Genomic DNA, 13,117 nt, shown 5'->3' with positions numbered 1-13,117 from the left:
AACAAAGAAAGGTAGAATTACCATATGATTCAGTAATTCCACTCCTGGTTATTTACCCAAAGAAAATGAAAATGCTAATTCAAAAAGATGTGTGCCCCCCAATGTTTATAGCAGCATGATCACCAATAGCCTAATTATGGAAAGAGCCCAAGTGTCCATCGATGGGTGAATGGATACAGAAGATGTGTCTGTCGGCAATGGACCATTACTCAGCCATATGAAAGACTGAAATCTTGCCATTTGCAACAACATAGATGGAGCTAGATACTATAATAAGTGAAATTATGTCAGAGAAGGCCAAATACTATATGACTTCAATTATATGTGGAATTTAAGAAATAAAACAAAGAAAAAAAGAAACAAACAAACAAACAAAAAAACCCAGACTCTTAACCATAGAGGACAAACTGGTGGTTTGTCCAGAGGGAAATAGGTGAAGGGGATTAAGGGGTGCGCTTGTTGTGATGTGTCCTGAGTGGTGTATACAATTGCTGAATCACTACGTTGTACACCTGAAACTAATATAACAATCTGTTAATTATACTTGGATTTTTTTTTTTTAAAAGAGGTTCTTCAACAACAACAAAAAAGTATCAGTAGCCTATTTCTTCTTTGGGCGCATTTCACAAATTCCACCTTTAACTACAAATGAGTCCGTCCAGACCATTCTAACCTCCAGCCCTGTTGCATCCCAAAACGTTTTCTTGCATCTGGAATCTTTGGTGTTTGCTTGGAACATTTCCATAAACATCTTTCCGCTCACGCCTGTCATTTTGACACTCAGTGAATTGCTATGGTCTGCGTGACGGAACCAACCACTTTTCCAAGAAAGCAAGCTGCAAGATTTCACAATGTCTGCTCCTCCGAGGATGAAAGCAGCCCTCCTGGGCCAGGCTGGTTGATAAAAGGAACTTTGGCTTTGAAGTGTGCTTTTAAAGCAACTGTTATTCCCAAACCAAGCAAAAGCAGCAATAAAGAAAACAGGGTTTTGCGTTTCAGCTGCTAGAAGGGTGAGAAAGGAAATGATGATTTTTAATGGTCAGAAATCAGGGGAGGTTGGCAGGGGGCCTTTGGAGAATAGCTTTCAACATTAGGCAGAGGTGCCAGGGCACACGGGGCGACTCGGAGCGAATGCAGCATTCCACACCGTAGACACACCTCTCTTGGCTTCAGCGACGTGATCTCACTATTTTGCTATCTCAGTCTCAGCTCAGACTTTTCATCCTAGAGACAGATGGAATCATTCATTGTTTGCGGAGTTTTCCCCATCTCCGTAAAGGATCTGTATTAGTCAGCTCAGGCTGCTGTAACAAATACCATAGACTGGGTGGCTTAATAACAGAGACTTATTTTCTTACAGCGCTGGGAGGTCCAAGATCAAGGTCTCGCGTGGTCAGGTCCTCACGAGGGCTCTCTTCCTGGCCTGCAGACAGATGCCTTCTTGCTGTCTCATCACATGGCCTCTCCTTGGTTCATGTGTGTGGACAGAGAGAGAGAGAGCAAGCTCTCTCGAGTCTCTTCTTGTAAGGGCACTAATCCCATCAGATCAGGGCCTCACCTTCATGACCTCTTCTTTTTTTTTTTTTTTTAATTTATTTATGATAGTCACAGAGAGAGAGAGAGGCAGAGACACAGGCAGAGGGAGAAGCAGGCTCCATGCACCGGGAGCCCAATGTGGGATTCGATCCCAGGTCTCCAGGATCGAGCCCTGGGCCAAAGGCAGGGGCCAAACCGCTGCGCCACCCAGGGATCCCTTCATGACCTCTTCTAACCCCGATTACCTCCCAAATGCCCCATCTCCAAATACCATGACATTGGGGGTCAGGGCTTCAACACGTGGATTTAAATTCAGTTCTTTTTTTTTTTTTTTTTTTTTTAATTTGGTTCTTAACAGTGCCCTAGCTTCCTCTTGATTGCTCGGGTTAAAATCAAATCTGTAATAAGTTCATCTCCATTTGTCACCTTTGCCCTGGGCTAGGGCGGTACCTGGCTGGGTACCTAACTGGCTCCCTGCTGCCCCTGTGCCTTGCCTGTCTTCCAAGGTTATTCCTGCCTGGGGCCTTTGCACTGACTGCTGTCTCCATCCGAGACTCCTCCCACCTTTGCATCCTGCTGTGCTGCTACCTTGTGGGTCCCAACTGAAATGTTTCCTTCTCTGAGAGGCTTTCCTCAATCACCTTCACCTTTATGCTTACATTCTGTTTCCTTTTCTGAACCATTCTTGGTCCATCCCTTACATTGCATCTCCCAGGCCTTGTGTTGCTCATCACTGTGTTCATTCCTCCACCTGGCGCCCAGTATTGCTCAGTGAACATTAGTTGAGTGAATGAGGTCAGGGAGACTCGTTGAGACTTTGTGATGTAGCTCCGTGCCCAGTGTTCGGCGAGTCCCAGGGAGATGTAAAAATGCAGAGGCAGCGATAAGAAGAACACAGGTATTAAGCCAGCCCTGCCTGCCTAACTTCAAACGTAGTTAGAGAACGTGGCATGAAAATCACCCCCTCCAGACCCCTCCAAATGGCCAGGATCGAGTGGCTCAAACAAACAACCGGCATTCACACAGCTCAAGAGCAGGCGAGCTGTTTCTCGCTGGCCCTGGGAGGAGGCTTCAAGGGGAAGGGGCATGGGAGCTGGGTGTGGAAGGTTAGGCCTTCAGGGTCAGCTGGGGGACGGGAGAAAGCAAAAGCAGGGAGACCGGACAGTGTGCAGGGGACGGAAGGCAGACCCATGTGACTGGAGTTGTGACAGCAGGACTGTTTCCCGTCCTTGGACACGTCCCTCACATCACACTGATCTTTCTCCTGGGAGAAAGCACATTTCTCCACCCTGTACCGATGGTGCCTGGTACCGGGTTCTGCACAAAGCAGGTGCTCCAAGAACACTGGTGTAGAGGTAAGCTTGAATGGGGGTGGGGGGCAGTCGGACACTCCTGGAAAAGCTGGACTATGTCCCATAGGTGGTGAGGGACTCCCCTGAAGCTTTGGTAGACACTGTGGCCGGAGGGTTGGCACGGCTGGACCGAGCCTTGGGGGCTGAGAAAGCCTTAGAGAAGAGTGTTATAATAATTATCACAATCACCAGGCCTGAGAAGCAGGAAGGAGGTGGATGGGGTCCAAAGAAAGGCTTTGGGAAAGGAGAAGAAATGAATTTGGGACCAACCGAATGTGGAAGGGGACAGGGGTTGCAGTCGCAGGTGTCTGAGAGGCAGCAGGGCGTGTTAAGGAGAGTCAGGCCGGGTGTGAGGCATCAGGGAGTGGTGGGGATCATGGCAAAGTGGAAGGCAGGCCCCTTCCATGGGACACGGCTCTGACTCAGCACCAGCTGCTTGTAACATGTGAGAATTGGGGCCCGGCTTACCAGATTTTCAAGTTTTATATATGAGATCACCGATGCTCTCAATACTGGCTACCGCTCCACATTACATAATATAAATAACCCTCCACAGTCCAAATAAGATGCTTCTGCAGGTCGGAGACAACCCTCAGCTGCCAGTTTGAGACCTGGAGGGGTGTGTGTGTGCGTGTGTGTGCGCGTGTGTGCGCGTGCGCATGCACACGCGTGTGTTGGGGGATAGAGTGAGAAGCAGAGAGAATGCCCAGGGGCGCTGAGATTTCAAGACCGTCACCAGGACAATAGTGAGCCTCGCACTGTAATTAGGAAGTAGGAAGGAGGGGGTGGGTGGAGCGGAGGCTGCCGGGGTGATGTGCATGGTCTCATGACAGAGGACACGGCCTGGCACGACAGCTCATCCTGGGAAGCTGCTGAACTGCAAGGGCGGTGGGTTTGAGACTGGAGGGAGGGCCCGTGTGCGCTCAACCGGTGACGAGTATGGAAGGGGTCTCCCTGAGGCCGCTGTGCTTCTGTAAGGGGTTTGTCCTGATTTTGGAATTTTTGTTTTTGTGTTTTATCTCCGCCCCCCACCTTAAGATAGCCTGATACGGCCCCCGGCAGGAGGCAAATGTAAGAACTCCGGTGTTAGACCCGTAGGGACACGGCTTGAGTCCTGGTCCAGCCCCTTGCCGTCAGGGACGTTGGGCAAGTCCCTCTTGCCGCACTGGGCCGCACTTTCCTGGGTCTCTGTCCCTCGTGGATGAGAATGCCCGCCCTGATGGGTTGGAGGGAGGCATCCACGGCCTCTCCCCAGGGCTCGTGTCCCACCCACGATGGTTAAAACTGTTGCCTCTGGCTCCCCTCCCTCCTGCATGGCTCCAACCTTCTCTTCTGAAATGAGGGACACAGAAGGGCTGACCCCAGTGTCCTTCGTGGCTCCACTCACCCGTCCTGGGTCTCAGGACGTCCCCTTTGAAATCTGAACGCACTTCGGCCGGAGGTGGAAGGCAGAGGAGGAAGCTTCCAGCTGCTGCCATCTGTTCTCCCCCAGCCACTTAACGCCACAGCACACCCCAAACAGCCCGAAAGAACCTCCTGTCACCATCGAGGGACTTCCAGCCGCGTGGGAAGGGGGCCTGAACAGCCACGGGCCCCCTCCCTGGTCAGGGATGTCGCGGAGCATCCTGAGGCCTCTGCATGCCTGTTTGGATGTGGTTTTGTCCGACAAGGGTCCTGTGGTCTTGGGGGCTCACAGTCCCTGCAGGAGAGAGAGCGACACAGGCTGCCCGGGAGGTAATAGTTGCCCACGAAGTCTGACGACATTTGTTAAGTACTTACTATGAGCGAGGCACCGGGCGCACCTGGTTTAAGTGTTTGACGTAAGCCCCCACGGCAATGCGCTACGGTGGTTCCAGTATCACGTCCACCTTACAGGCGAGAAGACTGAGAGCCAGTGCAGAGAAGGTGCCTGCACGCCACCCCCACTCAGGTTGCGGAGCTGGGCCGCCCTGGCAGCCGGAGACCCCGTTGCTTACCTGCGCGGAGCTCAGCAAGTGGATACGACCGGAGCATCTTGGGGGAGCCACGTGGTAGCTGAGACAGAACGAGGTAAACACGGCCCGAGGGAAACAGGCTCCCCGGCCGGACGCACCAGAGAGCCGTGTCCTCCGTCCCCCGCCATTCGGGTTGAGGAACGTGTCTCACTTGTCAGGAAATGCGTCCCCAGACCTAAAGTGGAAGCAACGTGAAGTCCGAGCACCTTCCGCACTAGCCGTGTGACGGCCACCCGGCGTGTGTCACATCCTCCACCCACGCGAGCTCGTGACCCCCTCCTGGCGGCTGCGTTAGCGAAGCCGGACGTTTCATGAGACCCATTTTTACGGCTCAATTGCAGTAACTTGCTCAAGTTCATCGAGCCGGGAAGTGGTGTAGCTGGGAGTTGAACCTACCCTGGCCCAGTGACACCAGTCTTGCTAAGGTGATAGCGCTTGGCTGAGTTGACCCACAGGCCACGTGAGGCACGCGTGGCTGCAGCTCCCGGGCAGAGCCAGCAGGCAGTCTTGGTGGAGGAATAAATCCATCTCTGGCCGCCCCGGGCCTCCTTCCACCTGCCCTTGCTTCCACCCCCACCTGTCGCTACATCCTCCAGTCCAGCTGACTTCCTGGGCTCTGCCCTGGTCCACACTCGAGATGCGCCTCGGGACCCGAGGCTTTTGTGAGCATCAGGACATCTCGGGGAGCTTGCTAAAACAGATCCGGGGCCCCACCCCAGATCCTGACTCTGTGAGTCCATAATAGAGCCGCGGAACCTGCTTATTTAGCCAACCCTGCCCTACCTGCCCTGCCTGTGCAAGGTCAGGGATGCGGAAGTCCTCAGCTAGCAGTGGGTCTCACGTTACAGTCCCTCCGCCTCTTGGTCCCCGTCTGCTGCTCAGCCGACCTCGGCCACCTCCTGTTCTAGGCCTCGGCCTGTTGAATCCTCACTCCTGTTACTGCAAAGCATGGCCGTTTTACACGTGAGGGGAATGAGGCTCAGAGGACCTGGATTTGATCACCCCTGGCTCTGACCACCTCGCTTTACTACCTCTGCTGAGCTGGTATTGGGGGGGTGTCCCTCGGGGCCCCTGGTGGGGTTTAGAGGAAGGGCTGCAGAGGATGCATTTTCATCAGTGCATTCAATCCAGAGACTATTGGGGAAGGAGCCACGAAACTCCATCAAAGCCTTGGTACCCAGGGGTGCCTGGGTGGCTCGGTCCGTGAAGGAGCTAACTCTCGATTTCGGCTCAGGTCACCATCTCAGGGTCGTGGGGTCCAGCCCTGTGTGTGTGTGGGGGGGGGTCCCCGCTCAGCGGAGAGTCTGCTTCTCTCCTTCTCCCTCTGCCCCTCCCCACCGTTCGTGTACACTGGTGCACACTCTCTCTCTCATATAAATAAGTAAATCTTAAAAAAAAAAAAAAAAAGCCGTGGCACCCGGAGTACTCCTCGCACTATCTCTATGGGCTTTTAAGTCCTGGTATGAACAGCTGACGTCATTAGTCAGAACAAACCATCCAGATGCAGCTCAGCTTTCAAAGCTAAACGTGAATCAAAATGTGGAATGATGCTCGGTTAGGAAAACGGATTCCTCTGTGATCCGGAGCAGGTCCTGTGAGCTCGGGGGCCTCCCCACCCCACCCCGGACGGAGGGCTGAGGAGAGAGGACCCTGGGGAACCCTACCGCCCACCGGACTGCTGTAGCACCTGGAGAGGGTTAGAATAAATTCTCGTCCCCCTGGCCCGTGGCAACACGTGTAGCAAAAGCCTCTGAACCGTGTGCAGGGAATCTGAAGGTCTGCGACTGAAGCCTCTCGGTGCTCCCGCTCCAGGCCTTCATCCCAGGCTGCTCGCGACCATCACGGTGACGCCCTCGGGAGACACTCCTGCCGCACCGAGCCGCGACCGTGACCACAGGACCGAGCTCCAGGCCCATCAACCACCTTTTTGTTTGTTGGTTCTGTGTGATTGATTGATGATTGATTGATTGCCTGCCTCCCGGGAATCACAGCGCGGGTTCTTGTCGCAGACAAAAGTCAAGCCGACGCCCCCCTGCCTACGTGAGACGTCCGCACGGGCTGCTTTACAAGTGACACACGTGTGACTGCAGTAGGCTGAAAGCGGCGTGGTGCCACGGCACAGCACGGCGCTTCTGGATTCCGACCCCTCCTCCCTTCTTGGCCGTGTGACCTCAGGGACGCGTCCACCTGCCTCTCTGAGCCTCGGTTTCATCATCTGTACGATGGGTACAGTTGTGCGCCCTCCTCGCGGGGCTGTCGTGGGCTCTTGGCACCGTGCCTGGCGTCAGCTAACACGATGATCCGTATGCCAGGCCCCTTCTGAGTTGACTTTCAGATTCTGGGTCCCTCGGTGACTGGCCCTGTGACCTCGGGCAAATTACTTCCCCTCTCTGCGCTTTAGGTTGTTCCATTTGCAAAATTAAGACCCTGCGTTCCTCATGTACAGGATTGTCCTGAGGGTTAAATGGAGACATGACCTCCAAACTCAGCCCAGCACAGGGCTTGGGACCTGCAAGTGCTCGAGACGTGGGAGCGGTTGTGCCAGTGATACGGCGATGGGCACGCACCGCCCTCACTCTCAGGGAGGGCGAGCAGGGCCATAAGTCCCCGCTCCCCAGAAGGCTCCAGAGTCGTGGTGCTGGGAGTACCTGGTAGGGCCCTGAGTGACGGGGGACATGGCTGATGCTCCTTGGAGAGCAGATGGGACAGGTCGTAGCAGGGAAGCGCTGGATCTCCCAAGATGAACAGTGACTTACCCCGTGGCCTTGAGGGGGAAAGGTGACCCAGCTGGCCAGAGGACGCAGAAATATCGACGGTTCCTTCACTTGGCTGGCCCTGTGTCTTCCCTGGTGGCTTTGTTTCTGGACCCAGGTCTGGAGGTACAATGGTTTATAGCAACCGGCTTTGGGAACTTAGGGACAGACAGACCGGCTTAAACAGATTCCGAATACAAAGATGCCTTTGACCCCAAAAAACATGTGGGGGGATAATGATTCCCCAGCCAGCAGAAGTCTTTATTTTGGAGAAGTGTTCGCCAGGAAATTCGTTTCCATGTCGAGCCCCGTGCGCGTGTAAAATGCTATTTGAATCGGCATAAGAGGGTGAGATTGTGCAGTGGTGACGGGGGCAGTCATGGGGCCAGATCTCGCCCACCCCCCGCTCCGGGTGGCAACTCTACTCTGCCTGCCGTCACCTGTAAGACCCGTGTCATGGGCCCATCATTCCTCATCTGTAAAACGGGGGTTATCGTAACCATTACCTATGTCGCCTCGTAGGTTTTGTGAAAAATAAACAAAATAGTCCGGGTCAAAACACTGTCACCACGTAGTGAGGGTGCGATACCTGTGGCCATTCTGGGCTCCAACAATATTTGCACGATACCTTCTGTGTGTCTGGTTCCATCCGCCCCATACCTGACCACGTAGAGCTTCCCCTGGGGTGTGGGGTCCGGGGACAGGGACGGACAAAACACCGTGTTAAGCAACGAGGTGCTTGCGAGCCACACGCATCGCCGCGTCCCAAACCAGCAGGTGCTAACACACGCAGTCACACGAGAGGCTACTGCGCGCCAACGTCCGGCGGCGAACGTCTCCCCACGGGAGTGACATTTGAGTGACGGGTGAGCAGGAGCCAGTGGCGAGGGGCAGTGTGGTGGGAGCAGGGGTGGGGGGGGACGGCAGACTGGAGCAGCTCCTCACAGACTTGACAACGATGCTTGTCGCTGTGACAACGCAGGTCCCGATGCAGCAGGTCTCGGGGCGGACCTGAGCCTCTGCTTCTCTGCTAACGGGGCCCAGGGCTGCCGGGGACCCCGCTCTGAGCCACCAGAAGGAGGCTGAGGGGGTCAGGGGGTGGGGGGCCAGTCGACAGAGCGACAGAGCTCCGGAAGGAGCTTGGATCGTGCGCTCAGGGCAGTAGGAGCCCGGCAGGAGAGCCACGGAACTGAGGGGACCCAGGCAGGAGGCGCGTGTGCCATCCAGGTGATGGTGGCAGCCGGGGAAGCAGATGTAGGGGTGCTTGGGAGTAGGTGCATGTGACCCCTTTGGGCGAGGGGAACTGACACCACTTGCCAAGGGGCTGAATAGAGAGCTCCTTGATGCTCTCCATAAAAATCATTGTGCATGCTTCTTTAAAAAAAAAAAATCCTAAACCAGTAATGACGTAGAGCAGCGGTTCTTGGCTGGGGCATCTCCCCGCTGCTGCCGCTGCTGCCGCTGCCGCCACCACCACCGGGGAACACGTGGCCATGTCTGCAGACATTCGTGTTGCCCCAGCGGGGATTGAGATGCCCCCGGCCTCTAGAGGGTAGGGACCAGAGACGCCTGCGATGCACAGCACAGCGCCCTCGACAAAGAGCGGTCGGCCTGACCTGCAGTGATGCAGGTGGAGAAACCCTGGTGGAGAAATGCAGACAGTCAGAAGTATGTCGCCCCCTTTTGTCACCCCGTCTGCCCGTGCCCCAATGACCACGTTGCTCTGTGCATATGCGCACGTTCCCGTAAACCACCTGGCCCGGCAAGGGATGTGCGGCAGTTGCTCCCAGCTTGGGAGCAGGGTCGGGAGGAGGGTATGTGGTTCCCTGAATCTGCTGAATCTGCTCTGCTCTCACCGCACGATGATGGTCGCGGCCCAGCCACAGGAGCTGGGAGGTAGCAAGTGGCCTAAAACCTCTTTGCTCTAAAAGTCGTGAAATTCTTCCTTTTTTCCAAAGGGCTGTCTACAAACTGCCTATCACTGTGATCCGGCAGCCTCTGTGACAGGGCTAACTTCCAGAACCTGAGAATTTCAATGTTGGAAGAACTTCGGGATCATCTAGTGTCTCGGCCGACCTATTTCTCAGATGGGAAAACCGAGGCCAGAGACTTTTTTTTTTTTTTTAAATGGGGAATTCCTTTTATAATAAATAGTCTCTTCTTAATATTTTGGGATTTTGATCCCAGGTTTTTAATGTGATGTGTGGTGACAGCTTATGTTTCTGATTTTTTTTTTTCCCCTTGGGCGCCTCCGCATGTGCGGTTGGTTACAGTGGCTGACAGAGGAGACGTGATTTAGCCCTGTTGCCCCTCGACGCTGCGTGTAGACTCTATGCTCAAAGCGCTACGGGCCTCCCTCCCGTCCTCATGCTCCCGTCCTGTGGGGGAGACCCCAAAGGGCCCCCTGAAGTGGAGAGAACGATGCCCGGCCACTGTAGGACCCCAAGCAAGGACCCCGCAGGCCAGGGAGGTCAGCTCCGGCAGCAGTGAGGACCCCAGCAGGCCAGAGGCGGCAGGGGAGACGTCTGGTGAGGGACAGGGGGGTGCATCAGGGTGGCTCCCTGGGAAGGCTCCTAACCTGTTTCCCCGACCCCTCCGGCTGGGCAGAAGGGCCTCAACATCAAGCTCAGGGCTTTGGCCTTTGATCCTGTGGCCCTGGGAAGCCACCAAGGGTTTGTTTCCGAGCAGGAGAGTGATGGTAAAAAAAAAAAAAGGGGGGGGGGCTGTTTCTGGAGGATCAGAGTGGCAGCAGCATGCCGGGTGAGTTGGATAGAAGGGAAAGACCGGGGGCAGGAAGCCAGGTCGGGGCAGCGAGGGGGAGGGCTGTCCCCTGGTGCAGTGGAAACAGAAGAGGAGGAAGAGATGGGCCTTCGGGATGGCCGGGGCCGATGGGAAGGACGGGGGAGCCCGCAGCCACAGATGAGCCGGCTTTCCAGTTCAGATGGGGACGGGACTCTCCGATGTGGGAAACTGGCACCGGTCCCTCGCCTCTCCCAGCCTCAGTTGTCTGTAGGACGGGGTGAGACCAGCGCTGGTGGCGAGGAAACAAGATTGTGCATGGAAGTGCGTGGAAATCAGCCCGGGCCTGAGGGGAGCGGCAGGCAGGGGCTAGGGACCAGGAGGTGCTGGGGAGCCATGGAGGGATCTTGACTGAGGGTGGCATGATGACATTTGCCTTTTGGAAAGACACCCCCCCCCCCACCCCACCCCGTCCTCCTTGAAAGCAGCATAGAAAGGACAGGCTGGGAGGCAGGGCCCACCGAGGAGGCCTTCATGGTCCACATCCAGGTGAGGTTGGCCTTTATGGAGTGGGACGTGGGGGCCGTCGTGGGCTGTGGACTCTCCCCAGGGGCCCACCTGCTTGCTGGGTCCCCTTTGTGCTTGGCACCCCTGCCCGATGATGGTCGGGAGGCAGATGTTTGCCCTGCAGCCCAGCTCGGGGGTTCTCTGCCCGCTGGCCCCTGTGTGCACGGTGCTACGCCAGGCAGGCCCACGGCAGCTGCCCACGTGGGAGCCCAGCAGCACCGGATTCACCCTCCCTCCCAAAACCTTAGCTCACACGCCAGCCCCGGATCCGCGCCCCACCGCCAGGGCCTCCCTGTTGGGGACCGGGTGCTCCTTGCTCCTGCTCTCTACTAGCATCTCTTCCTCCTCCTGTGCTCTCACCCGGGGCCCCTCCATCCTGCATCTTGGCTCACTTTTCTCTCCTTTGGGTCGCTTGTGCCTCACTGTCTCCTTGTGCCCCGCGCCCCCACCCTGTGTCATCTCTCCTCCCCCTTCCAGTGCCTTCCTCTCCTCCTCTCTTCCTGCACGTGTCCGTTGGCTATGTGCGTTATGACCTTGGCAGTAACGTTTTCAAGGGCAGGCCTGGTGCTTCTTCCTGCCCTGTGACTCCTGCCAACAGCCTAGAGGCACGCCCAGCCCCGTGACTTACGGCAGTGTCTGTGGGGTGGCGTGTGGGAGGGCAGCGGCCCAGGGAGAGATTTGCCGGCTTTCAGCCCGAGGACCGCATCCTTCCTCGGTCACTGCCACGGCCACAGGCCTCTATTAGTCAGCGGCCCTGAGAGTCATCCTCAAAGCATCCCGACCAAGGAAGGAGATCCAATAACCTGGCAATCAGGCCTTGACTCCTGACCCTGCATTCCAGAACGCCTACCTGTCCAGGTGCTGGCAGCCGGGCGGCGCAGTCAGAGAGGACTGTGAGGAGGTGCCCTAGGGGGAGGTGGTGGTCACTGCTCACTTGGTCAGCACCAGGCTTGCCTCAGAAAGGAGACGGTTGGGGGCAACTAGCCAGTTTGGTTTTGCTTTGGGGGTTTTTTTTGTCATTATTAATTTTTTAAAAATAATTTTAAATTAGACAAGAGGGTTTATATTGGTTCATGCAGCTGACACATTGGGAAGTCCAGCTGGATTCTTGGGTTCAAGTGGTGTCTCCTGGCATGGGGCTCGCCGTCCACCTCCGCTCCCATTTCCTCCAATGCTGGCTCCCTCCTGGGGCAGCCTCTTCCCCCGGAGAACCAGATGGCCACCAGCTGCCACCAGCTATCTCCTGTCCCTTCCAGCAAACCCCGGGGTGGAGGGGATGGTGGGGGGCGGGACCCAGCAGGGGTTCCCCTCCCAGGCATTTCCCGGCCAGGCCCCATCCTCTGAGCGATAGGAAGCTCTGATTGGCCAGGCCTGGTGGCGCCCAGATTTAGGGCCAGGAGAAGGGGGCTGGGATGTCAAGCACCAGCCTGCCCACAGGGCACCTGCGTCCTGGTCCAGGGCAGCCTGGCTCTCAGAACCCAGTGTAGCCCGGACCCCAGGCCTCCAGGGACCATCCTTGGGAGTGACATGTGCCACCGGCTCTGGACGACGTGGCACTGTGGTGGGCACAGTAGTGCCTCCTTCTGAGGGTCCCTGCAGAGGCATTTATGATAATAATAGATTACCCTCGGACTCCCTCTTTGGGATTTTCCAATTTTTTAAAAAGATTTTTTATTTATTTCCTTTTTTTAAAGATTTTATTTATTTATTCATGAGAAACCAGAGAGAGAGAGAGAGAGAGGCAGAGACACACAGAGGGAGAAGCAGGCTCCATGCAGGGGAACTCGATGCAGGACTCGATCCTAGGACCCCAGGGTCACGCCCTGAGCCAAATGCAGGTGCCCAACCACTGAGCCACCCAGGCACCCCAGGATTTTCCAGTTTGCTACCGGATCTTTGCAAAGAGAGGGCCTATGTGCAGGGCTGGCTGCCTCAGTCCCCCAGCACCTGGACTTCCTCCTGGCATGCCGTGGGCGCCCAGTTCATGTGTATGGGGGGTGGGGACAGACCGCCAGGAGACAGCTGGCAAGCCAGAGGACGGGAGCCTTGGCCTGCCCCCAGGCCCCACCCTCACCGGGCAGCCTCCTCCATCTGCCTCTGTTGCGGGTACTCAGGAAATAGGGGCTATTTTATCACCATCTGTGTCATCATTATTATTTATCGTCCCTGTTGTAGT

At 56.0% G+C, this 13,117-nt stretch overlaps 1 protein-coding gene and 1 long non-coding RNA gene across 6 annotated transcripts in view; both read left to right on the top strand.

Annotated features, from left to right (window-relative positions):
• TMEM51 (transmembrane protein 51) overlaps positions 1 to 13,117 on the top strand; it is a 60,422-nt gene that overhangs the window by 24,133 nt on the left and 23,172 nt on the right. Inside the window, exon 1 of one of the 5 annotated variants that reach the window (XM_072751142.1) lies at positions 2,722 to 2,891. The exons of the other annotated variants lie outside the window; for them this stretch is intronic. The gene's annotated coding sequence lies outside the window, so the exon portion shown is untranslated. Of the gene's footprint in view, positions 1 to 2,721; positions 2,892 to 13,117 lie in introns of those variants that run through there. 5 annotated transcript variants of the gene reach the window in all.
• LOC140596235 (uncharacterized) lies at positions 8,978 to 9,802 on the top strand. Its single transcript, XR_011998271.1, has 2 exons — positions 8,978 to 9,303; positions 9,594 to 9,802. It is a non-coding gene; the product is annotated as an uncharacterized lncRNA (long non-coding RNA).

The sequence above is a fragment of the Vulpes vulpes genome, chromosome 2 (genome assembly GCF_048418805.1).
Source record: "Vulpes vulpes isolate BD-2025 chromosome 2, VulVul3, whole genome shotgun sequence".
NCBI classification, from domain to species: Eukaryota; Metazoa; Chordata; class Mammalia; order Carnivora; family Canidae; genus Vulpes; species Vulpes vulpes.
Note: the sequence above shows the minus strand (reverse complement) of the source record. Positions and strands in the feature narration are given on the sequence as shown.